The following is a 27,955-nucleotide window of genomic DNA, read 5'->3' as shown; positions in this document are numbered from 1 at the left end:
ATGAACCTTGAAACAGAATCTACCATGCGAGGCCAATAGCAATACCTTTGTAGATGTGCAACTGTTTTGCTTACACCAAAATGGCCAGCAATAAGAGAAGAATGAGCTTCTCTTATGACATTTATTCTCTCCCCCTATGGTATACACAACTTGCCCAAATGAAACAGCAAATGGTTATGCATGTGATAGTCAATTTCCTCTACATGATTCCCTTTACTCAAGTTAGCATACACATCTTTAAAGTCATCATCAGATGCATATTGTTCTATGTAACTATCATGTACAATGGAATCATTCTTAAGTAAAGTAACAGCACCAATAATAGGCCTTGAAAGCATATCAACAACTTTATTCAGAGTACCTTTCTTGTACCTTATTACCAAATGGAACTGTTGCAAGAAGCCCATCCATCTGAAGTGTCGTGACTGTTGTAACTTGCTTTGTGATTGCAAGTACTGTAAGGGCTGATGGTCGGTATGTATAACAATTTCTTTGCCCATCAAATAGTGTTTCCACTTTTTGACGCTTTGTACCAATGCATACAACTCCTTATCATATGTAGGATAATTTACAACAGCACCATTAAAAGTTTCAGAATGAAAAGCAATAGGCTTACCATGCTGTAGAAGAACTGCACCCATGGCATAATCACTAGCATCGGTTTGTATCTCAAATGGCTGTCTCAAATCCGGTAATGCAAGGACCGGAGCTGAACTAATCTTCTCTTTCAAAGATTCGAAAGCTTTTTGCTGCTTGCCTCCCCATTGGAAAGCATGCTTCACACTTGTCACTGCATGCATAGGAGCTGTTATAGAAGAGAAGTTAGATATGAACTTCCTCCAATATTGAGCTGCACCCAAAAAACTTCTTACCTCTGTTATGGATTTGGGAGTAAGCCAATTCACAATAGCCTCTATTTTAGCAGGATCTATTCTCAAATCACCTCCTCCTACTATGTGTCCCAAATAAACCAAAAAAGTCTTTCCAAATTCACACTTTGACATTTTAAGAAATAACTGATTCTTCTTCAAAACATCAAGTACTTTCCTAACATGCATGACATGATCTTCTCTAGACTTGCTGAAAATTAAGCTGTCATCTAAGTAGACAATAACGAAATCATCAAGAAAAGGACGCAAGACATCATCCATTACCCGCATGAAAGTTGCAGGTGCATTGCACAAACCAAACGGCATCACAAGCCACTCAAAGAGTCCTTGTTTGGTTTTAAAGGCTGTCTTCCAAATGTCACTTTCTTCAATTCTTACTTGATGATATCCACTGCGCAAGTCTAGCTTAGTGAAATATCGAGCATCTTTCAGCTGGTCTAGCAAATCATCTATCCTTGGGAGTGGGTAACGATTCTTTACCATTATCTTGTTCAAGGCCCTGAAATCAACACACATACGCCAAGTGCCATCTTTCTTTGGAATCAATACAATCGGTGGCCCACATGGCAAAGTACTTGGCCTTATGAAACCCTTGTCTAACAAGTCCTTGATTTGCTTCTTTATTTGAACATTCTCTATAATAGACATGCGGTACATGCCTATGTTTGGAAGAGGACAATCTGGATGCAAATGGATTTCATGTTGAATCTCCCTCTTAGGAGGCAAACCTATTGGCTCCTGAAACATCTCATGATATGCATCAACTACATCATACAATTCTGACTTAAGTTTTGGATCACAATTGTCAAATGACTCATGATTCACATCAACCTTGGGCTTAATCATAAGAAGAACAAAATTCTTACTTGAATTGACCAGCCTTTTTACCTATCCTGCATTCACCATCGCTATATTTGTCTTCTTGCGATGAGCTCTAACAATGAACTCCTTGCCATCTTTGAAAAGATGATATTTGTTTTCATGGCGATGAAAGATAGCTTTCCTGTCAAACAAGTAAGGACTTCCCAAAACAATTCCTGCTATATCAAAAGGTACCACATCAAGTTCAACTGTGTCAATAAAATGTGCAGTAATTGCAAAGCGCAATATGCACTTTCTTGAAACTTGTAAATTTGCATCTTTGCAAATCCATCCAAGTGGATATGGCTTCGGATGTGGAACGGTCTCAAGTTTAAGCTGCTTGACCAATTCCTCTGATATAAGGTTTGCTTGTGACCCACTATCAAAAAATGTGTCAATTTTAGTATGTTTTGAAATCACCCTCACATGAAACAGTTCAATTCTTTCTTCCTCATTAGGAGCTTGTACATGGCAGTTTGAGGTACTAGTGCTGGCTTGAGTTTCAATTTCTTTTCCCTTCAAGTTTTTCAAACCCATGGCTGCAATTTTGGTTTCATCACCTGAATCGTCCCCTAAATCCTATGGTGTAGATGTAGTAGCAGCAGTTTTCTGTTTCCCTTTGGATTTGTTAGATTGAAGTCTTTTTTCAGGATGTAATTTCCAACAGTTTTTCTCCTCATGGCCTGGTTTAGAACAATGTTTACATATCACTTTCTCACTCTCCTGTTTGACAGATGCATTCTTTTTGCCCTTTCCCTTGGAGGTTTTCTCTTTGTTTTTCCCCTTGGGGGGCTTGTTTCTACCCTCTTCAAATGTGTCTTTTCCCCTTGCCTCTAAATGGGTATCTTGGACACAAACCTCGTCCAGGCTAGTAGGGTTAAACATCAAGATGGTGTGTCTAAGGTAGCTATGCAAGCCACCAATGTATTTCAGCAAGGTTTCCTGGGTCTGTAAATCTACCCCTAACAAGAGAGCTCTTCTCCTGAATTCTTGGGTGTAGTCTTGGACACTCTGACCCTTAAGTTGTCTGAAATTTTGCCAGTTCATAATGGCTTTCTGCATGTGAGCAAGAGGGCAAAACTGTTTTTTAATGGCTAACAGAAATTCAGGCCATGTTAAGGTAACCTTACCAAATTTCTTGATCTCCTCTTTAGTCTTGGCCTCCCACCAGACGAATGTTGCTCCATCCATTCTCAAAAAATCCAACTGAATCTTTGTGGCATCATCATGCATATTCTGGATCCTCAAGTAAACTTCCAACTGCCTAATCCAGTTGTCAAGCTTTTCTGCATTCACTTCACCATTAAACATAGGTAATTCGAATTTTACATCAAGCTTCAAAAAAGAAATTTTTCCAGAGGATCTATGCTTATGCACAAAAGAAGAAGACGAGGATGAAGAGGAAAAAGGTGACGATGGGGGTGGTGGATCACCATTACCTCCATGTCCTTTCTTGGAATGATCATCATCCTTCTTACCTCCTGAAGAGCCCTCTCATTCCTGTGGATGTTTGGACCCTTCTCCAGCCAATTTCTCATTTCTTTCTTGGTACAATATCCTCACCATTTCAGTGAGGTCCAAGAAAGCCTTTCTGAAGACTCTTTCTTATTCTTTTGGATCCATGTCTGCAGGAATTTCTCCTTCATGTGCAGACATTCTTGAAGCTTCTGCTGAGACTGTTGAGGGTGAAATTGAAGGTGGAGGTGATGGCTCTCTGGCCTTCGTTGACTGAGGATTCTCTCGTTCTCTAGTCAACTGTCCTTCCCCTCTTTTAAGTTTCAACCTGGTAAGCATCAATACTTACAAGACAGTTAGAAAATCTTTGCGCAAAAACAATCAAAAGACAACTACACCAAAGATTGACTGAAAGAGCATTTATCTACTTTGCAATTGCATAACAAGAGCATTTCGAAGGCTTCCTGGCTCGTTTCAGGCTCTGTCTATAGCTTTATTTGACTACTTTTGATACAAAGAAACAACAACATGGCTCCAATACCAACTTGATTTGAATTTGAAACTACTTGTAAATGTTTTGCAAGGTATTCAATTCAGATATATACATATTTAAAAGATGTCTATGTCTTGCATAAATAAAACAAATGAAATTTTCAGCTGTTCATGACCCATTTAAGCATAGAAGATTTATTTCCTTTTACTGTTTAACACACTAAAACGAATTTGTTCTGCAAAATAAATCAACCACAGATGCAAAAGAAGTTGATAAAGCAGTTCACCCCTCCGGGCTACGTCTGCTAGGTCCAAAGCTCCCAAATGGGCCTGTCCTTGTTTTAATTAAATGCTCAAATTGAATATATAGCTGAATAGAAGCATCTACAGGTGGAACAGATGGTAAAAATGGATTCAGAACACTTGAATCCTTCAGGATTGACTACTTGTTCACCTCCAATGGATACCTGCAACCCTATACAGTCTTCACAATACTGGGCCCTGGTGGCTCCTAGAACTTTCACGGCTCCAAAACCTCTGCAAATGACCTTAGATGGCTGTAATACCTGCACCAATGGCTTCAGAAGGTCGAAAGTACCCAAAATCAAAAAAAAATTGTCCAAAACAGCCTTTCCTAGCCAAAGTTATGGCCATTTACTCCCAACTGCCAGCTTGGCCTAAAAAAACTCCAGTTAAAACTGGCTGACTGCCAGATAGCCCCGCTAAATATGGGGCGGCTGTCAAATTTGGCGCCACCACCAATTCCGCCGCTAAATAACCGCCGGTTAACTCCGTTCTGGGCGCGCATGTGACCGGAATATCAGGTTGGCTGTTAGCATTGGATTCTGCACCGGGGGTTAGGATCTAGACCACAGTTTTCGGCACTCGATCATATGGTATGGGGGCTGGCCCCCTTCATTTCCCGCCCATCAAATAGAATAATCTTTGAATATAATTTGGTCTGCAATCCTTTCAACATCTACCGTTGTGGCCCAACGGTAAGCCAGTTCGCTTGTAACATAGAGGTCCCGTGTTCAAAACTTGCCAATGCCAAAAATTTTAAATATGCGCCCATATAATGCTTGCTGACGTCATCTTGGGCCACGTGGCGGCCTCTGGGCCTGCCACGTGGCAGCTTTCTATTGGCTGTGTAAATAGAATATTCCCTAGAATATTCCAAGGAATATTTAATGGAATATTCTTTTTTTAATTTTTTTTTGAAAAATTCAAAATTCCAATGTTCCTGAGAAATTCTTCTTTTTGCCATAACTTTCTCATACGGCGACCGTTTTTCGAACCGTTTGTGGCACCAGAATCAGGAGAACGAGCACTTTCCAGTCGTTCAACTTTGAACCACTTCTAAGCATTCTAAATTTTGAGCATTTTACGACACTTAGGACATGAGCACCTGATCAAATATCTAAGGCCCTCGTCAATGTGATTCAGAGTGAAAGGAAACCTTTGTAATGCAAAGTTTATTTCATAGGGGGGGCATTCAAAGACAGTTATAGTGGATTTGGAATTGTTGATGGCCATGTGAGTAGCTGATTTGAAGAGCTTGATAGTGTTCTGGATGGTAGAGAGATCACCTATTCCCCCGTTTAGAAACATAAGAACATCATCCACAAATAGAAGGTGAGTTATAGTACAATCCTCTGTTATTCTGATACTAGAGTCTACCTCTGTGATGCATGTCCTTGATCAGTCTGCTAAGGCCTTCCATAACAAGGAGAAAGAGTAGAGGCGACAAAGGGCATCCTTGTCTAAGGCCCCTTTCAGAGCCAAAGAAGGGTGAGGTTGCTGCATTAACTAGAACACTGAAGGATACATTGGTGATGCAACACATAATCCATTTGATAAATCCAACAGAAAATCCTACATGGGTAAGGAGCATTCTGAGATATAACCAACTTACCCTATCGAAAGCTTTGGAGAGATCAGCTTTGAGGATCATGCCTTTGATCTTTTTAGATTGTATTGAGTGCATCACCTCCTGAGATGATCTGATAACTTCGTGAATCTGTCTATCTTTTAGGAAAGAAAATTGTTCAGGGGAGATGTGGGCAGATAGGATGGGGCGGATTTGATTGGAAATGATTTTATAAAGACAGTTACAAAGGGAGATAGGATGGAAGTCATTATAGGATGAGGGGTTGTCAGTCTTGGGAATGAGGGCTATGAAGGTGGTGTTTATGGCCCCGTGCATGCTCCCGGATATCCTGCATTCCTCTATGACCTTGAGTAGGTCATTCCATAGAACCTCAAGGAAAGCCAGGTAGAATTCGACTAACCAACCATCTCGACCAGGGATTTTATCTCTTTTGAACCATTTTAGAGTGGCCTCAAGCTCCCCATGGTAACTTCCCTATTGAGATGCTCGGCTTCCTCCATATCAGTAAAACGAGGGAACAGTTATGCTACTCTGATGACCTCAGCAAGGGTATCATTGGGAGGGTTCTAGTAGACTTGCTTAAAGTGTGTGGTGGCCAATGAGGCCAGCTGGGGGAAAGTGTTAACCGTAGCTCCTTAATCATTTGTTAGGTTCTAGATGGTGTTATAAGCCCTTCTTCCATTTGCGAACTTATGGTAAAACTTTGTATTTTCATCCCCTTCTCTCAGCCAAATAGCCCGACTTCATAGTTGCCATGTTTCCTCTTTGTCCATGAGAATTTTTCCTTTTAGAGTTGTTTGCTCCACAAGCTTGTCCCTAAGATCGGGCGAAGGGAAGGTGCCTTTACTATTTTCTTCAAGGTTGGCTATCTCTTTTTCAATTTTGCTCACTCGATGTTCTTCATCACATATCTTATTGTGTGCCCAGATCTTGGAAATCTTCTTTAGTTGATCCGAAGGGATCCAAGAATGCCCTCTAAGTCTTCATCAATCTATTAAAAATCGTGCCAAAGCCAAAAATCCCTTAAAGGATTGAAAACATTAAAAGAGGGACACCCTTAGCAGGGCAGAGAAACACTATCGAGAGGCCCAAAACCCGTGAAATCAATAAAAAGACAGGCGAAATAAGTGACGCATAGTAGCCGTCTGATCTGGCCGATAAACGCTCCAGATCGGATCGAGAAATTACAATTGGCGGAGATTATCAGCGAGGATCAGCGCTTTATATTTATAAATTGCGATGAGTGAATGGTGGAGTGAATCTGGACTGTCGATCAAGCGTGCAGATCGACGGCCCATATTAAATTGGTAGGTCGTTGTCGGAGTATGTAGAAGAGCGCTTTATAATGGCCTAAGGTTTATTGCGATGAGTGATTGCGATATATTGCATCGCATCGGAACTATGCAGTGGAGTGGGGCTGATACCCATAAGGGCAGCGATATTACGGACCTGATAATCCGATTGGTGGAATTGCATATATATTGAAGTCCAAAAAACTGACTTTTCCTTTGTAAATCGCATTTTTGCGAAAAAATGAAAATCCAAAGGGAAAAGCATCGATGCAATGTTGCGGACCCAAAAGGGGTTTACTAACAATATTGGACAATATTTCAGGTTTGGGAATGTGGGATTTACAATGTTTTAATGTATTTTCATATTAAATGAAGTACACAAAGACAGAGCCATTCTGATGTGCGAAAGCGACTGATAGGCGGACCCAATAAGGGAATGAAGTATATTGTAGGACTTTTGAAGTCCGACATATCATATTTTGGTGGATTTTCTCTGTTGAACTCTATTTTCACTGTTAAAATAGTGCGCGACCGTTACAAGCGTTTCAGAGGCCTGAAGCACTCCATTGTTGCAGAGTGGGTGGCCACCTCCTCTCCATGCACTAGGAAATGATTTAATAACACTAGAGATGGATTCAAAGCATTCAAGATGCTAGGGAGACTAGCAGTCGAAGATGTGAAATGAACAGGTAGCACGGTTGGCTTTTAAAAACCACAGACAGAGAGAAAATGGGAGAGCAGTATTCAGGCAAGTGCCAAGATAGAGTTTAGGACAAAGAGCATTAGGGGAGTCTTTGTACTCATAGAGAACTTGAGAGATTCAAGTAAGCTCTTATTATTGTATTTATATTTGTGTGTGAGGCTCAAATTGAGCTCACTATTGTAAACAAAATTCTGCTTGAAGACATAATAAAGAGGCCACCACTGAAGGCTGGACCAGGAGATGTAGCCCATGAGTGTTGGGTGAAATCCTTATTAAATTTGTTGTGTATGTGTTGCCTATTATGTTTGTTTTAATGCTTCATTGTGCATTTCACAATCTTATCAATCCATTGCATAAAATGACATAGAAAAATCCATTGACATAGGTCTGTAATACCTTATTAATTATCTTAGATCTCATTTACCAGATCAAGTGGTATCAGAGATTTTGGTTGCTAAGGTTAGATAATATTGTGTTGGACCGTTTATGAATGCTCACTAGATCAAAGCTTAAATTAGGAGAAGGAAAATTGGTTGAATCTAACCCAGAAAGTGCTATAGTCTATACTAGGAGGAAAATGGTAGAAGAAAACCCTTTGGAATCAGACTCTCAGTTCATGGACAGTTTGATGACCATGAGATCCATGGTAGAGGAAATGTATATAGAATTTAAGAAAGGTCAAAGTGAAGATTCTTCAACTTCCCAGCATGACAAAGGAACAGAAGAATCTTTTATAAATGACCATTCTAGAGGCAAAGGGAAAGAAGAAAAGCTTCTCACACCTCCTGATAGCCTTGAAAATAAAAAGGAGAAAACATATTTAATTAAATTAGATGTTAAATTTGATTTGTCTGTTTATGATGGAGAGCTAAATGCACGGAAGCTAGATAACTGGATTAGGCAGTTTGATGTGTACTGCAGGGTGAAAAATATTGACTCAGACAAAAGTAAGATTCAGCTGGCTAGCCTACGCCTTGGAGGAACTACCTTGGTATGGTGGGAAGGTAGGATAGAAGCTGACTTGAAGAAGCATGGTAAAATTCTTTCTTTCTGGAGTGAATTTGTTTCTGCAATTAAAAAACAATTCTATCCACTAGCTTATATGCAACAAGCTATGATGAGTTGGAAAACACTTCACCAATTAAAAGGGAAAAGTGTACAAAGCTACACTCAAGAATTTAGAAAAAGAGCTTTGATTCTAGGCATTTCTTTATACTCACTGGAAACTTTGTTGAAGTATACAGGTGGTCTACATAGTTATTTGAGGCACACAATTCTCATGTTTAACCCTACTAGCATAGATGAGGTATCTGTTTAGGCTACCCATCTAGAGGCTAGAGGCAAGAAAGTGAACACAGAGATTGGGGGATGATCAAAACCAACTGCAAGCAAGAACAAGGAAAAGAGGAAGCATAAATGGAAAGAGAGGAAGGCAAATGTTGTACAAAAGGCCAAACCTTCATGCACTCACTGCAAGGATGGACATGATGATGAACATTGCTGGTCTTTGCATCCGGAGTTGAAACCCAAGAAGTTCAATGGCAAGAAGAAGAAGGTTGTTGCTACTATTCAGAGAGATTTGGGGTTAGAATTAGGTGATGAAACAACCATCACAGCCACAGGTATAAAAGGTAAAAATTCTAAAGCATATTCTAGTAATTCTGCCCAAACTATTGATAGTGAAGAAAATGAGAGAAGAAGACATGAGCTTTTTCATATTAGAGTTATTTTCAAGCATCAAAAAATTGATACTTTATTTGATAGCGGCTCACAAGTAAACTTAATTTATGAAGCAATTGAAAAGAAGCTGGGATTACTAACCACAACTCACAAGAAGCCATATCCATTAGGTTGGTTATGTGATAAAGCAAAGCTACAAGTGACTGGACAATGTAAACTCAGGTTTGCCATTGGTTCAGCATTTGTAAATGAGGTTGAGTTAGATGTAATTCCCTTTGATATATGTGGAATTGTTTTAGGAAGTCCTTGCTTGTATGATAAAAAAGCCATATTCTATAGAGCTGAAAATAAGTATCAACTTGTTAAAGATGCGATAGAATATATTGTAAGAGCTCACAAACTCAGGAATAATTATACTCACATAAACTGAGGGCAGATGAAAAGGATTGTAAATTCATGTAAGCAATTTTTACTAATGGTTGTAAAGGAAAAGAAACCTCATAAAACCAATGTATTTGAAGGCTGTGATGCTAAACAGCAAGATGATTTAGAAAGAGTTGTTTTAGAATATGATATCTTATTTCAAGAACCTAAAGGTCTACCACACAAAAGGGAAATTGTACATGATATTAATTTGCAGCAAGATGCTCCATTGCCTAACATCGGAATGTACAGCTTATCCACTTTAGAGAATGCATAAATAAAGAAGCAGGTACAGGAGCTACTCGAGAAAGGGTTCATAAGGCCAAGAACATCACCATGCAGATCTTCAATAGTATTGTTGAGAAAGAAGGACGGTTCATGGAGGATGTGCATTGATTACCGAGCACTGAATAAAATAACGATCAAGAATCGTTATCCCCTTCCTCGCATTGATGATCTATTAGATCAGCTGAAGGAGGTTGTTTACTTTTCCAAGTTTGACCTATGTATTGGTTACCATCAGGTCAGAGTAGCAAAGCAAGATGCATGGAACACTGCTTTCAAAACAAGGCAACAGCTATAGGAATGGCTAGTTATGGCTTTTTTCTTAACTAATGCTCCTGCCACTTTCATGAGAGTAATGAATGATGTACTCGGGCCTTTTATTGATGCTTTTGTAATTGTATATCTAGATGACATTCTTGTATTCAGTAAAACATGGGAAGAACATTTGAAGCATGTAAAGCAGACTCTACATGTTTTGAAGCAAGAAAATATCTATGTTAAATTATCAAAATGTGAATTTCGTAAAACATATTTGAATTATTTGGGTCATATTGTAGGGGGTGGTGAACTGAAGATAGGTCCCTCTAAGGTTGCAGTCATTGTAAACTGGCCTAAGCCCAAGTCTGCTACAGAAATTAGAAGCTTCTTAGGGGCAGCACAATATTGGAGAAAGTTTATTGCTAACTTTTCCTTAATTGCAGCTCCTTTACATGCTTTGACAGGATTTAACAAGGTGTTTCAATGGGGAGTCAAATAGCAGAAAGCCTTCGACACCTTGAAAGAAAAAATTAGTACAACACTAATATTAGCGTTGCCAAATCTTCAACAACCATATTTGAGATCAAAACAGATACCAGTGATTATGCCATGGGAGCAGTGTTGATGCAACATGGTAAACCCATATGCTACCATTATGAGACTTTTAATTATGTAGTACTTAATTATCCTACATATTATCAAGAATTGTATGCATTAGTCCAGAGTGTGAAAAAGTGGAAACATTACTTAATGGGCAAAGAAACAGTTATACATACTGATCATCAACCACTTCAATATCTACACTCACAAACTAAATGGTAGCAATCAAGACACTATAGGTGGATGGGTTTCCTACAGTAGTTTCATTTAGTCATCAAATATAAAAAGGGCATACACAATAAAGTTGCAGAAATGTTGTCCAGGCCAATTATAAATGCATCTACTATACTTAAGCATAACTCAGTAATGCATGAAAGCTACATTGAACAATATGCTCAAGATATAGACTTTAAAGATGTATATGCAGCTTTAAGTAATGGCAAAAAGGTAGAAGAATTGGATTACTATGTTAAGGACCGACTCTTGTATCATTTGGGAAAGCTATGCATTCCACAAACAGAGAGAATTAACATAATTAGGGAGGCACATACTTCCCTGATATCAAGTCATTTTGGGGTAAGTAAAACAATTGCATAGCTGCAAAGATACTGCTATTGGCCAAAAATGCATGAAACAGTTTCTAGATATGTAAGAGGGTGTACCATGTGTGCTAAAAGCAAGCCCAGCAATAGAAAACTAGGCTTATACACTCCACTACTAGTCCCTAACTGTCCTTGGGAAAGTGTTTCCATGGACTTTGTTGGAGGACTGCCCAAATCTAGAAATGGTGATGATTATTTGTATGTTATTATGGACAGGTTCAACAAAATGTGTTTTTTAATACCTTGCAATAAGCAGATTATAGCTGAACAAACAGCGAAATTGTTCTTTCAGCATGTCTGGGTGCATTTTGGGTTACCCATTTCCATAGTATCTGATCAAGACTCCCGATTGTTGGGAAGTTTTGGTCAAGTCTGTGGGAATTAATGGAAAGCAGACTGAAGAAAAGCACAGCCTTTCATCCACAGATAGATGGCCAAATAGAGATAGTCAACCGAACAATGATCCAGTTGCTCAGGGGTTATTGCATCAAGCATCCCAAGATTTGGGATGAAAATTTATGTTATGTGCAACATGCTTACAACTGTGCTAAACATTCTTCTACACAGAGATCTCCTTTTGAGACCTGTTTTGGTTTTATACCAAGGTCTCCTTTGGATTTTTTCTTTGAAAAAGACAAGCAGTTGCTGGACAAAGTGATGTGGATAAAGCAACCAGATTCATTGAATAAATCTAAGAGATTCACCAGGTAGTGCAGGAATAGCTGGACAAGAGCCAAACTAAATACAAGGCAAGGCATGATAAACACCAAGTGGAGCATAGCTTCCAAGTTGGCGATCAAGTATGGCTGTATATCAGCAAGGACAGAATGCAAGGTGAAGGAAAGAAGTTGAAGCCAATAAGGTATAGGCCTTTTAAGATACTTCAGAAAATTGGTGAGAATGCTTTCCGCCTTAATCTGCCAACATACATGCACATCTATTCAGTAGCAAATGTAGAAAATTTAAGACTGTTTAAACCTTCATTAATTGAAGATCCTGAAGAGCAAAGTCAATTGCCTTCCATTGATGATTTGTTTCCTGAATACCTCAGTGAGCTGTAGGAAGATACAGTTCTAGACAGGAAGGTGAGGATGACGTGCAAAGGAGATTTTAAGTACCTAAGGATTGAGCTCAAAGGTTTAAAACCCAGTAGTGCAAAATGGATAGAGATTGGACAAGTGAGGTAGCAATATCCTCACTTGATTGATGTGTGAAAACCAACTTTTGGTGGTCCAAACATCTTTTTCAGTGGGAAGGCATGATCCAAAGGGATCCAACAATGTTGTATAAGTCTTCGTGAATCTATTAAAAATTGTGCCAAAGCCAAAAATCCCTTAAAGGATCGAAAACATCGAAAGAGGGACACCCTTAGCAGGGTCGAGAAACACTATCAGGAGGCCCAAAACCGTGAAATCAATAAAAAGATAGGTAGAATAAGTGATGCATAGTAGCCGTCCAATCTGGCCGATCAACGGTCCAGATCAGATCGAGAAATAGCAAGGAGACTATCGACGGAGACTATCAGCAGGGATCGGTGCTTTATATATATAAATTGTGATGAGCGAATGGCAGAGTGAATCTGGACCATCGATCAATCACACAGATCGACGGCCCATATTAAATCGATGGATCACTGTTGGAGTATGCAAAAGAGCTCTTTATAATGGCTCAGGGTTTATTGCAATGAGAAATTGCGATATATCGCATCAACGCATCACATCGGAACTATGCAGTGGAGCGGGGCCAATACCCATAGGGGCGGCGATATTATGGACCCGATAATCCGATAGGTGGAATTGCATATATATTGAAGTCCGGAAAACTAAGTTTTCCTTTGTAAATCACATTTTTGCAAACAAACAAAAAACCAAAGGGAAAAGTGCCGATGCGATGTTGCGGAACCGAAAAGGGTTTATTAATGATATTGGACAATATTTCAGGTCCAAGAATGCAGGATTTACAATGTTTTAATGTATTTTCGTATTAAACGAAATACACAGAGACAAAGCCATTCCGATGTGCGATAGCGACCGATAGGCAGACTCAATAAGGGAATGAAGTATATTGCAGGACTTTTAAAGTCCGACATATCATAGTTTGGTGGATTTTCTCTGTTGAACTGTATTTTTACTGTTAAAACAGTGTGCGGTCGTTACAGGCATTTCAAAGGCCCGAAGCACTCTAGCGCTGTGGAATGGGTGGCCACCTCCTCTCCATGCATTAGGCAATGATTGTATAACACTGGAGAGGGATTCAAAGCATTCAAGAGGCCGGGGAGACTAAGAGCCAAAGATGTGAAACGAACAGGTAGCACGGTTGGCTTTTAAAAGCCACAGACAAAGAGAAAACGGGAGAGCAGTATTCAGGCAAATGCCGAGACAGAGTTTAGGACAGAGAGCATTAGGGGAGTCTGTGTACTCATAGAGAACTTGAGAGATTCAAGTAAGCTCTTATTATTGTATTTCTGTTTGTGTGTGAGGCTCAAATTGAGCTCACTATTGTAAACAAAACTCTGCTTGAAGACATAATAGAGAGGCCACCACTGAAGGCTGGACCAGGAGATGTAGCCCAGGAGTATTGGGTGAACTCCTTATTAAATTTGTTGTGTATGTGTTGCCTATTATGTTTGTTTTACTGCTTCATTGTCTGTGAATTTCGTAATCTTATCGATCCATTGCATAAAATGACATAAACAAATCCATGCACATAGGTCTGTAATACCTTATTAGTTGTCTTAGATCTCATTTTCAGATCATTAGTTCCTTTAGATTGGCCACGAATCCCTCAGTGATGTGTTTGTTCCTATCCGAAGGGTGGGTCTTCCAAAAGTCTGTCACAAGACTGGTGTAAGAGATGTCATTCAACCATGAGGAGTTGAATTTGAAGGGGGCTCTAGGTTTGTTGATGATGCCACAGATTTCCAGATGAATAGGCAAATGGTCTGAGAGTCCACTGGATCCCACCCATTGGCGATAAGTATACCCTTGCTCCAATAGATGTTCCTTGATGAGGAAACAGTCTAGTCTCCTTGCAAGACTGGCCTCCCCAATTCTTTTGTTGCTCCAAGTTGGGGTTAGTTTTTCCACAGGGATATCAATGAGCTGATGAGAGTCAAGGAGCTGCTCAAAATATCCCGCTAGGGGGTCAGCCTGTACCTGAAGACCCCAGGATTCCGAGAAACCTAGGGAAAAATTTAGATCTCCCCCTATGATAAGATTGTCTGCTTGTAAAATGTTGGTTCCCAGTAGCCTTTCCTAGAAGATCTCTCTATGGTGGTAGGGTCCATAGATGTTCATAATTCTAATATTCACACCTAACTCTGATGAGTATATATTAGCCTCTAAGAACCCTCTGCCTCACCAGGCTCCCAACAGTTTAATAAAGCAAGGGTTGTATCCTAGGGCTACGCCTCTTGATCGTCCATTTACATCCAAGGCATGGAATTGCCAACCAGGGAGCATGGACTCCAAAAGAGATGTTATTATAGTAGCTACACCCAAGATTTCCTTAAGAAGAACTAAATCACCTGACTCCTTTCGAAGGAGTCTCCTTAATGCTAGTTTTTGTCGGGACTAGCTATCCCTCTGCAATTGAAGTAAATTGCCTTCATGGGAGGAACACTAGAGGAGGGCTCTATGCTCTAAGGACCCTATCTAGAGAAAGTTGTTTCCCAAAAACCACCTCTAACCCTGCCTTCTATTTTGCTTTGGATAGAGAGGATGGTCTACCACAAGTGGGCTTCATGGCAGAGGGGAATAGAGAAATGCAAAGGCCAATGGCATCTGTCATAGTTGCTCAAGTGTGAGAGCAGAGATGGTAGCGATGAGGTTCAGGGGCAGTCCCAGGGATGGAGATCTCATGCGCCGGGGGATTGGATGGAGGCTCAACAAGGGGATGGGGATCCAACTGAGAAATGAGGGGACTGATCCTGAGGTTTGAGCAAGAAGTAGAAACAGGGATTGTCCCGGGATGCAGAGGACTAGATGAAAGAGCAGGTGAAAATTTAATGGATGCAGAGAGTAAGGAAGGATGGGACATACCCGAAGAAGACACTTCGCTAGTGGCCGCCTTGGACCTGGTCAGTGGAGGTGAAGGTGGCCAAAGGGTGTAGTCCCACGCTTCTTCAACGTCACTGGGTTAGGCCTAGATCCATCTAGCTTAACGTTGATCATATCGACTTCATCCAATTTTTCCTTCTGTGTCTGTGTTCCCTCAATAGATGTGGGTTTCCTTCTGGACCCCAATTTATTTTTTGCGAGGTGGGGGTAGTCCTTGTAGAGATGTCCGACTTTATGACTTTGTCTGCAATGGAAGGCAACCCCTTCATAGTCTAAGATCTGTGTCTGATCATAATTTCTTCAGCGAAGGGTAACTTTTTCTTGCAAGCCTCCTCTGATATCTAGGTGCACCATGAGTCTTGCATAGGCCATGACTCCTATGGATAGGTAGGATCTGTCATAGTCTAGGTAAGTTCCTAGGGTATTACCAATTCTTCTGAAGATTTCCTCTATTCAGAAGTGTAGGGGCAGACTAGGTAGTCTAACCCAGATTGGCCGTGCCCCGAGCTATTCTCTGTCACAGTCAAAAAGTGGGCTCCATCTCCTTAGCATGACTTGAGCTTGCTCGATGTGCTAGTAGGATGATAGAACCCAGTTTGTGTGGTCAGCCCATGCAAATCTGAGGGCAAACCAATAGTGGACAAAATTTTGGACAATAGGTAGGTCTGCCAAGTGATGGCCCCTTCCTCTGAGTCTGCCTACGAGGATCTTCACTGCCATATCCATGGTGTCCTGCCACTGGAAATCCTCTTCCCAGTCAATGAAAACATCCTGTGGCTTAGGCTTCACACACCTTTGCTTCTTTCCCTGGGACAGTTGATGAGCCCCAATTTTTGGTAACAATTTGGGCTCATTTGGCCTACTTACCTTGCTTAACCCTTCATCTTTTATCACTTATGCATTCATTTCTTAGTATATTCATGTTATTTGTAGGAAGAAGGGCAGGCATTATATCTATGTGGCTAATACATGATGATTTCAGGCTTTTTGGCATTAAAGGGAGCAAAGACCATGCAAATGGAGACAAGGGGACAACAAAGGTGGCATTGCAGGTTTATAGGGAGGTTGTCTACAGCCTTAAATGACCTCCCTCATGATCTCCACCCTAACTCTGAGCTTCAACAGCTTCCCCCACCGAGCTTAGAGGCAGCCAACAGATTCTACAGGAACAGCAGTTTACAGCAGTCTACTTTTAGTTGGACAGCCGAGCTCCACTAATTGAGGAAACCAGCGTGGTCCTCATCATGTATAAATATGAAGGTCGTAGCCTTTGATAGGAGCTTTTTTGAATCCTTGAACTACTATTGAAATTTCTGAGTACGAGCTACAGCTCGGTTTTTGCTTTTTGTAAGCCAATTTTAGCATGATGTTAGACTCATGATTATTATTTAATAAAGGCAAGCAGCTTTGGATCTAATTCTGAGTTATTAAGGGAGCTATAGCTCTCAGGTTAGGGCCCAACCTGAGAGCAATAGACCTCCTTTTCCTTGTATTGTTATTTCCTTTTCCTTTCAGCACTTCATTCCTCTGTTTTGACATGCATTTAGAAATTACAGTCTGCTGATTTGATTTCTGTTATGTGATTGAAGTAGGATTAGTTTATGGTTCAAGTGCTTTTGGTTGCTTAGATTAGAGTAGAAGGATTAGTATTTGTTAGAGCTCCAAGAAAAGGTTGACAGTGCACTCACTGCCATCTCTGTTTAGAGATTGGGGGTGTAGACCGTACCAACCACCAAAAAAAACGCAGTCTTATGCTTTCATTCCAGCTGCAACACAGTCATTTCAATTGTAGATCCATCTATGCATTCTGATCTTGAACAGTACTTCTTTATTCCAACTCCATGCACGATTTTTCTCTGAAGTTTACACTGCTGTTCGTTGACTTAATCACGCAGTTAGAATAAGTTGATGGAATTCTCGGTTTTGTGCAGGACATAGCAGATTTGTTTCCTTTACACTGCATTGCATCACGCTGTCATCTTCCTCCACTCCTCGACCGCGCCTAAAGCCACCTACTCAACCTCTGTTCGGCTCGTTTACCTTCCAGCACCTCTACTGTTCACGTAGCTCCATCTCTTTGGCTTCTCATTACTTCCATCCTTCTATCCACCAACCAACTGCACCCACTCTTTCTCCATCTTATTTCTCTGTCCCTGAACCATCACAAGCTTCCTTTCCATCCTACCTCTCCACCCATACCACTCCTCCACTCCTCCATCACCCAAAACTCCAACCACAGACCATCCTGTAGAAGTTAGCAGACTTCCTGTAGAAATCCCGAGCTTCCTGTAGGATCCCCTGCAGACATCCTGTAGAAGCCTGCAAACTCGGTTGCTGAGCATCTGAACGTTGTGGACTTCTGTGGGATGATGTTAGAGGTCCCCTGGAACCTCTCCTAGCCTCCCTGACCTTTCCCAAGCTTTCTTTCCCTTCACACTACCCCTGCACAGTCAAACCCTAATAAGAAACAAAGTCATAACAACTCCAACCACTTAAGAAAAAACATAAAAACAATGTTCTTTTCAATGGAAGTAGTTTAAATTCATGCATTTCATATCACTAGAAGTAATGGCATCATTTTTAGAGAGTTACATTCCCATCATTGCATTGTAGGGACTAAGCTAGTCAGATTAGGGTTTACTAGGGTTTCCATGTTTGGTTGGCTTTCAGTTCATTCTTGCAACGTAGATTAATTTCCTTTCAGATAGTCTTCGTTCATCATTTAGAAAGATTCTTCTGAGAACATATAGAAGTTGGCTTGAGCCCTAGCAGACTTGTGCCAGCTGACCAAGTGACAGCTGCGACAAGAGCTAGTACTTGTGCATACAGCACCGTCGCTTCCAAGTGTAAAATTTTCTGTTTTCCCACCCCCGTTTTCAGTTTCACCTTATTTCTCCCATGTAGTTAAATGCCCATTCCCATAGCCATACATTTAACAGACTGAAAAATTAAATATTGCTGAAAACACAAATTCTGGAAATTTTTCAGAGTGCTGGAAATTGCAGAAATAAAAATCAGCAATTAAAAACAGCCATTAAAACACATTTAAACTCAGTGATTTTTGGTCAACTTGACCCTGGAAAAACCCCCTACAACTCTTGCGGAAAACCAGTTTGAGAGCTCTTCTTTATTTCTGGAAATTCCTTTTTACAGTGAGAAATTTTCAGCAAAAATCAGCAAACAAATTTACAACTTATCTCGATTTCTGAGCCTCACAGCCCACCAGAAATTTTCAAACAGCAACACAATGCTGTACGGCCACTGTACGGACGGTACGGACGAATGTACGGACGGCTGTACGGACAGGTTGTACGGACCTCGATTTTTGTGCAGAAAATCAGCTGCCTCGATTTTTGTGCAAAAACAAATCTGCATTTTGCTGTTTGCTCAAGAAAAATCTACCTTTTACTACTTGCACATTCAGCTGTAAGGATTTGCTTAAATGCTGCCTTGGTATGTGTGCCAAGCTGCTGCCTCCTTCTCCTCCTTGTTCAGAAATCTCCCTTGCTCTCTTGCTCTCTCTCTCTCAATCTGCTCATGAAAGAATAAATGATCTTTTCTCCTTTTCCTCCCTTAACCCAACCCTAAATGACTTTTGGGTGATCCCTAAATCCAATGGCTGAAATAGATTTAGATCAATGGCTGAGATTAAATGCTCATTTAAATCTCACTTTCTATTTTTTAATTCACCCCACTTTAATAAAGACCCACTTAGTCATTTATTTCCAAAGTCACTTTTCCTTTCTAATTTTTCATTGACTTTATAAAAGTCACTTTAAAATTAGACTTAGTAACTTTATCACTTAAAGTCACTTTCAAATTAGATTTAACTTTATAAAAAATTATAAAGTTACTTTAGGAGAAAAATTAAATTCTTTTGGACACTTTTCCCTAGGCCAAAGATCAAAGCCTTAAGGAACCACCTGTCCTCCGGTACCAAATTTCAACACTCCCTCTTACCAAGGAAGGTGTTCCTCACCACACCCATCTTGTCTCTGAAGTAGACATGCTTGCCCCGTGGTAAGGCTTTAGTAAGAATATCTGCAACCTGCTCATCAGTGGAAATATACTCAAGCTTCACAGCTCCCTTCTGAACATAGTCTCTGATGAAATGATATCTGATCCCGATATGCTTTGACCTGTCATGAAATACTGGATTCTCCGTGAGTTTAATGCAACTCTGATTATCACAGTAAATCACTGAAGGTCTCAACGGCTGACCAAATAAGCCAAACAACATCTTGCGAAGCCAGATGGCCTCACAACTAGCTAGACTCGCTGCCATATACTCTGCTTCCGCTGAACTCAGTGCTACTGACTGCTGCTTCCGGCTGAACCATGACACTACTGCTGAACCCAAACCAAAACAACACCCTGAAGTGCTCTTCCTATCAGAAGCACAACCTGCCCAATCAGAATCAGTGTATCTTGCCAATCTCACTCCATCTCCCTGCCTGTAGTCCAGACCATAATCCATTGTCCCCTGCAAGTACCGCAAAATGTGTTTTGCAGCCACCCAGTGAACCTTCCTAGGCTCACACATAAACTGACTCATCGTGTTGACTGCAAAACAGATATCTGGTCTAGTGTTGACCAAATACATCAAGGAACCAATCAGCTGCCTGTACAATGTGGGATCCACCAACTCGGAATCCGAAGCATGAAGCTTCTTCCAGTTGGTGATCATCGGTGTCGACATGGGTCTACAATCCTCCATGTGGAATCTGCTAAGGATGTCCACAATATACTTCCCCTGCCCCAGGAAGAAATGCCCCTCCTCCTGCCACACCTCCAAACCCAAAAAGTAATGCATCAAGCCGATGTCCTTCATCTCAAACTCCGCCGCAAGATCTCTCTTGCAGTGCTCTATGAGTCTCTCTGCACCTGTAATGATCAAGTCATCCACATACAGCACCAGAATGAGAGGCTCCTCACCAATCACAATAAAGTAAAGGTTCGGATCTGCCTCACTCTTTGTGAAACCCATCCCCTGCAAGTATGCATCTATCTTGGAGTACCAAGCTCTGGGAGCTTGCTTCAGGCCATAAAGGGCCTTCTTCAATCTGCACACATGGGACTCCTTCCCATGCACCTCAAAGCCCTGTGGCTGCTCAATGTACACCTCCTCCTGTATGAAGCCATTGAGAAATGCGGTCTTCACATCCATCTGGTGGATCTTCCAACCCATCTCTGTTGCTATCGATATAATGGAGCGGATCGAAGTATATCGAGCCACGGGAGCGAAGGTCTCCTCATAATCAACTCCCTCTACCTGGGAGAACCCTCTAGCCACAAACCTCGCTTTGAATTTCTCAATGCTGCCATCTGCAGCATGCTTTACCTTGTAAAGCCATCTGGAAGTAACCACGGATTTGCCCTCAGGCCTCGGCACCACCTCCCAAACATCATTCTTCATGATAGAAGAATACTCCTCCTGCATGGCCTCTCTCCAGACCTGCTGGCTAGCTGCCTCCTCATAGCTAGAAGGCTCAGAGTCAAGGATGCTGGTAACCATCGCCATATAACTACAAAACCTCTTAGGTGGTCTACTCTCTCTGACCGGCCTCTTCGGCTCAGCAACAAATGTGGCATCTCTCAAGGTGTCCTGAAGCCACTTGGGCTTCCTCTTCCCTGAGCATGCTTCTCCCATAGGAGAATGAAACTCCTCCTCCTCATCACCATCAGTAGCCTGAACTCCTGATTGTCTGTCTGTTGTCCTCCTGCCTGCACCTGAACCTGTAGAAGCTGAGGTACCGTGTGAACTGTCCATCAGTGGACTCCCTAGTGAACTGCTCTGCATGCTGCCCGGAGCACCACCCCTCTGGCTCGGCGAGCCACTGCTCACTGATGGACCTGACATCCTCATAGATGTACCTCCGGATCCTCCTGATCCCTGCCCACTGGATCCCTGCGACTGACTCAACTGCTGCTGAGGGTCTGGCTGATCCAGATACTCTAACTCCCGTGACCTCCTAAAGGCCCTGTCCTCCTCGAACTTCACATCCCGTCTGACAACAACTCTCCTCTGTGCAGGAATGTAAATCCGAAAGGCCTTTGAGGTCTCACTGTAGCCCACAAAGATACCCTTCTCTGCGGTGGGCTCTAGTTTGGTCCTCTTCTCCTTGGGTATATAGGAGTATGTAATGCATCCAAAGATATGAAGATGACCAAGATCAGGCTTCTTCCCAGAGAAAGCCTCCTCCAGAGTCATGTGCCCCAAGGAACGATGCAGACTCCTGTTCTGCAAGTAAACAGCTGTGTTGCAGGCCTCTGCCCACAAGAACAATGGCAACCCCTGATCATGTAACATGGCTTTGGCAGCCCCTATGATGGATCTGTTCTTCCTCTCTGCAACCCCGTTCTGCTGGGGGTTGTAAGGAACAGTGAACTCCCTCCTAATGCCTGCCTCCGCACAATAGTCAACAAACTCTCCAAGGGTGTACTCTCCTCCATTGTCCGACCTCAGGGACTTGATTTTTCGACCTGTCTGAGTCTCCACAAGAGCTCTGAACTCCTGAAACCACTTGAAGGCCTCACTCTTGGTCTTCAAGAAATAAATCCAGGTCCTCCTGGAGTGATCATCAATGAATAACACATAATACTCATATCCACTCAAGGAAACATGAGACATCCGACCGCTCACATCGGAATGAATCAAATCAAGTATCCCCGTCGCTCTGCTGTCACTGTTGGGAAAAGGGGATTTGGCAAACTTGCCCATTGCACAACCTCTGCAAGTATCAAAGTGATCAGTACTGAAATCTGGCACACCTGTGGTGATCTCCCGCAATGTCCTCAAGGCTCCATGATACATGTGTCGCATCCTGCGGTGCCAAATCTCACACAGCTCAGAACTGCTAGCTCTGCTATCGGTACTACTACTCAATGCCAAAAGGGGCTGGAATGCAAACTTGTACACCTTTGCATGGCGTACACCTATCACTCTAGCTGAATCAGCTGGAGTGCCCCTGGGATACATCAACACCTGTCCTCCCCTAAACAGTACCTCATATCCTCTGTCCTCCAAAGCTGAGACGGATATGAGGTTCTTCCTCATCCCTGGCACATAAAGAACATCTGACACTTTCAAGGGAGGTTTGGACTCCCTCTGAAATGTCAGTGTACCCACCCCGACTGCTCTAACAACTCTGTCATCACCGAGTACTACCTCAATATCAGTGCCACTCTCTGAAAGCTCTGAGAAGTACTCCCGGACTCCTGTCATGTGACGTGAAGCCCCACTGTCTACATACCAGATACCTGTAGATGCTCCGCTAATCGAGGGAAAAGCATGCTCCCTCTGAACCTGTGTGGCAGGTGATCCTGCACTAGAGGACTCACATGTAGTGAACGCAAACTCCCGGTCAAAACGACCTGCAAAGTCCTCAATCTCAGCTGAAGCTGCCACATCCTGGTTCTTCCCCTTCTTCTTCTTCTTCTCCGGACACACAACTGCATAGTGTCCCATCTTCTGACAATTCCAACACTTCACTTTGGAATAGTCCTTCTGTGAGTTACCCTGTTTACCTTTACCTTTGCCTTTGCCTCCACCACCGCTTGTGGAAGCCTGCTTCTTCCCTTTGCCTTTCTTGCCTCCTGCCACCAGTGCTACGTCCTCATCCTGCTCAACTGGCTTGGCTACCCCAAGCTGTCCTTTCCTGATCTCTGTCTGAATACAATCATCCCAAAACCTCTCCCATGTGGGAAGGGTCTCACGTGCACAAACCCCATCAGCAAAGTTCAACCATGAACGGGGGAGGCCATTCACTGCAATACGCACCAACTCAGTGGATGGAATGGCCTCTCCAATCGCTGCCAACTCATCTCTCACATTAGTAATCTTTGTGAGATATCCAACTGCACTATCATTCCCCATCTTAATGTTCTTCAGCTACTCCTTCAGGACCATTTTCCGGTTCTCATTGGTACTCTGGTAGAGATTGGACAATGTTGTCCACATCTCATGGGCATTGCTCTTTCCTCTCACATGAGGAATGCAATGGTCTTTGATTCCGTCTAGAATCAGCCTCTTACCCTTGTTGTTCTTTCTATTATAAGCTGCCAACTGAGTAGCATCAGTAGGCACAACAACAGGGTGTTGTGCTGTATGCACCATGATATCCCAGACTTCTGCCTCCTCAAAGATACTCTGCATTCTCTCCTTCCAAACGCTGTAATTTGTATGCCCATCCAACCTATCCTCCACCCTCAATCCCAATGACATCTTGTTGTCCTAAAACTGAAAAATAGCACTGCTGTGGTAAAGATAAAACTGTTGTTTATGAAAAATCAGCTTGCTGGAATTTTCTGAGTGAAAAAATCAGCAGCTGTATTTTTTTCCTTTTGCTGTCCCAAACTGCCCTTCAGCACTCAAGCTCTGATACCATGTAAAATTTTCTGTTTTCCCACCCCGGTTTTCAGTTTCACCTTATTTCTCCCATGTAGTTAAATGCCCATTCCCATAGCCATACATTTAACAGACTGAAAAAATAAATATTGCTGAAAACACAAATTCTGGAAATTTTTCAGAGTGCTGGAAATTGCAGAAATAAAAATCAGCAATTAAAAACAGCCATTAAAACACATTTAAACTCAGTGATTTTTGGTCAACTTGACCCTAGAAAAACCCCCTACAACTCTTGGGGAAAACCAGTTTGAGAGCTCTTCTTTATTTCTGGAAATGTCTTTTTACAGTGAGAAATTTTCAGCAAAAATCAACAAACAAATTTACAACTTATCTCGATTTCTGAGCCTCACAGCCCACCAGAAATTTCCAAACAGCAACACAATGCTGTACGGCCACTGTACGGACGGTACGGACGACTGTACGGATGGTACGGACGGTACGGGCTGTACGAACGGTACGGACGGCTGTACGGACCTCGATTTTTGTGCAGAAAATCAGCTGCCTCGATTTCTGTGCAAAAACAAATCTGTCTTTTGCTGTTTGCTCAAGAAAAATCTGCCTTTTACTGCTTGCACATTCAGCTGTAAGGATTTGCTTAAATGCTGCCTTGGTATGTGTGCCAAGCTGCTGCCTCCTTCTCCTCCTTATCCAGAAATCTCCCTTGCTCTCTTGCTCTCTCTCTCTCAATCTGCTCATGAAAGAATAAATGATCTTTTCTCCTTTTCCTCCCTTAACCCAACCCTAAATGACTTTTGGGTGATCCCTAAATCCAATGGCTGAAATAGATTTAGATCAATGGCTGAGATTAAATGCTCATTTAAATCTCACTTTCTATTTTTTAATTCACCCCACTTTTTACTTTTTCTAAGCAACACTAACTACTATGTATTAATATTTACAGCTGAAAATTACATGCGATATGTCTTGCTGCTCATGTGGCTCCATGGCAGCTGTAGCATAGCCCCCCAACCCATTACATTTCTGAGAAGCACACCTGAAGGTACCTAGATTGTGCCTTACAACCGCCAGCAAAAAGACAAAAGGCAACTCTGTGAAGCCCACGCAGGGGCAGAGATTGTCACATAGAACCAGGGCTTGTGGAGATAGCCCAAACCAAACAAAACTCCATTCCATAACGGAAGAGTGACCCAGAAACAGCAGAAGATACATATGACCGAGACCCAACATATAACAGAAAAAAGCAAACTAGAACGACTAAAGACAGCAGGAGAGAGAACCGACCACGATTCCACAGGAGAGAGAACCGACCACGATCCCACACGCGTCCAGGCTGCATGCATGAGAGCCACCTGGGCTTAGCCCTCTTGCTCATCACCCTCTGGCTCGTCCTCCCCTGGTTTGGCTTCCCGAATCCACGCCCAGCCATGTCCTTCTGGTAGGCCGTCCATGAAGGCCGGCAGATCAGGTTCTTTCTCCCGCAATTCCGCCTCCCGTGAGCTTGAGGCCTCCCCCAAAGGCCTTTTACCTTTATCCACGAGCCGGCATTCTTCCTCCATAGCCAGAGGCAGTTTTCCCTCTCGCGCCGGGTGAAGTCTCTGTTCAATGTCCGAGGGATTCTCCATTGCAGGTGGCCAAGGCAGGCCGGCTTCATTTTCGTCCGTGATTCTGGTAAACAATACTGAAATATGAGCATTGATGCCCAAATTTTCTCTGGGATTGCGCAGTGAGAAGATGACAGAGCCGAATGCAGGTAGAGATTGCTCTCCAATGCTGGACCCTCCCACTTCCACATATTGACTCGGCTGCACCTGAGGTGCTCCTCCTCGTCGGTGACAATAAACACAGCAGCAATGGTGGTGTAGGTCGGCTGCAGGCCCTCGAGCGGATCTGGCTCTCCCTGAGCCTCTACCCCGGCGACATGGCATTCGTTCACGGACCATTCTTCCAAATTCCGCTTCCTCAGACGAAGCTTCCACCCAATTCGGCTCACTGTGACAAACAAATGACTGTAGGCATGAACCAGGGAGGACCAGCAGTCGGCCAGCCTCCCCCAATTCCACAATGACTCCAGAAATCTCAGGTTGCAGAGCAGGAACACCATCGCAGTGGGCTTCATCTGCATTCCAATCGACAAATTTAACAACCTCTTCATTCTTCCGGAATGTCCCCGCATTGAATGCGGCCATCCTCCTCCTCTGTGGTACCTGCACCTTCATTAAGGCTCGAGTGCTGCGTTGCTGGTCGATGGGAGGTGGCGGCGAGGAGCCTTAATGCCCTCCGTCCGTCGCATGTCCTGTCGACCGTGGCAAGTGGCCTTACCAGGTCTTGCATGGTGGCACCCGCATCCGGGGTAATTCACCCCACTTTAATAAAGACCCACTTAGTCATTTATTTCCAAAGTCACTTTTCCTTTCTAATTTTTCATTGACTTTATAAAAGTCACTTTAAAATTAGACTTAGTAACTTTATCACTTAAAATCACTTTCAAATTAGATTTAACTTTATAAAAAAATTATAAAGTTACTTTAGGAGAAAAATTAAATTCTTTTGGACACTTTTCCCTAGGCCAAAGATCAAAGCCTTAGGGAACCACCTGTCCTCCGGTACCAAATTTCAACACCAAGTTTGTTACGAACTACCGGGTTGATAAAATTAGAGAAGGAAGCTCCAGGAGTTGTAGCATTATTGCTACAATACTGGAGCCCACCATATTTTTGGCGTCGTTGCCGGGAGAGCGTCAGAGTATTAGTAATTGTTGCTTTTCTTCTACTTTCCTACTCTTGCTTTCTGCTAAGTAGTTTATTTCAATTCCATTCTGCAAAAGTAGCATAGACATTTCCTGCTTTCATAGATTAGCCTTTAAATTCCGCAATTTCAATTTTGCAAGCGTAGATTAGTATTTCAATTCTGCAAGCGTAGATTAGTATTTCAATTCTGCAAGCGTAGACTAGCCTTTCCATTCCTGCAATTTCATTTGAGCAAAGTATATTAGTTCTTTCCTGCTTTCAATTCAATTCTGCATCTTTATTTCAGTAAGATAGTTAGTTGTAGATCAATCTGTCTCAGTTTTGCAGGTACCAAAGAAAAAAAAAACAAAAGTAATAAAAAAAAGTCTTTCCATTTCATGCCTCGTAGGAATCGAGATAAAATAGGCAAATTCTTACCCAACACCCCCACCACATCACTGAGTCACCCTTCTCTCTTCTTCGGTGACAGTGATCCAGAAGAAACTATAGGTGAACCTCCTGAGATTTATGAAGATCCTATAGAAGAAGAAGAATTAGAGACCATCCCATCTGAAGCTATGGCTGACAATAGAGGAGAAGATGAGAGAATAGAAGGTGCCTTCCCCATCCGAGAGACCAATGGAGAGATGAAAATGAAGAACATTAGCCCCTACGCTTTACCTCACTTCCATGGACTGACCACTGAAGATCCTGATACCTTCCTGTTTGAGTTTGATGTCCTTGGTAGAACCTATGACTATACTGAAGATGAACAGAAGCTGAAACTTTTCCCTTCAACTCTTAAGGATGCAGCACTACGCTGGTTCATGGGCTTACCTAGGAATAGTATCACTACTTGGGCTCAAATGCAGCAAGCTTTCAATACCAAGTACTGGGATTATTGTAGGTCCAAGGAAACCAAGGGAGAAATCTTTCGGATGACCATGGGAAACGATGAGTCCTTAGAGGATTACGAGGAGAGGTTCCAACTTAGCTATAAGCGGGCCAGGTGCACACTTGACCCTGAATCTCTCAAGTTGGTCCTGCTCCGAGGAGTCCCTGAAGACCTCTTAGATACCCTTCACATGTTAGCTGGGGGGGATATTTACCAACTGCCTTATGAGGACATCAAGACTGTGTTTAGAAACCATTCCAGGACAACTCGGAAACGAGGTAGAGGAAACCTCCTCTCAGCTGGTGTCCCTTTCTCCAAACATGAGTTTGCAAATCAATTAGAAGATCTTAAGAGTGAAGTGAGACAGACCATTTCCATGCAGCTGGACACATTCAGGATCTAGCAGAAGAAGGAAGAAGTGGAGAGAGCCTTGGCTATCTTCTGCCCTAGATGTACAAGGAGACACCCTAAGAACG

At 42.3% G+C, this 27,955-nt stretch overlaps 1 pseudogene; it reads right to left on the bottom strand.

Annotated features, from left to right (window-relative positions):
• Positions 1 to 25,031, bottom strand: part of LOC149153600 (NAC domain-containing protein 53-like) — a 109,465-nt pseudogene extending 84,434 nt beyond the window's left edge.
• Between the last annotated feature and the right edge of the window lie 2,924 nt (positions 25,032 to 27,955).

Source organism: Pinus tabuliformis, chromosome 9, assembly GCF_031772625.1.
Source record: "Pinus tabuliformis cultivar Carrire ecotype Pingquan chromosome 9, CPIR1, whole genome shotgun sequence".
Taxonomy (NCBI): domain Eukaryota; kingdom Viridiplantae; phylum Streptophyta; class Pinopsida; order Pinales; family Pinaceae; genus Pinus; species Pinus tabuliformis.
This window is presented reverse-complemented; position numbering and strand designations above follow the sequence as displayed.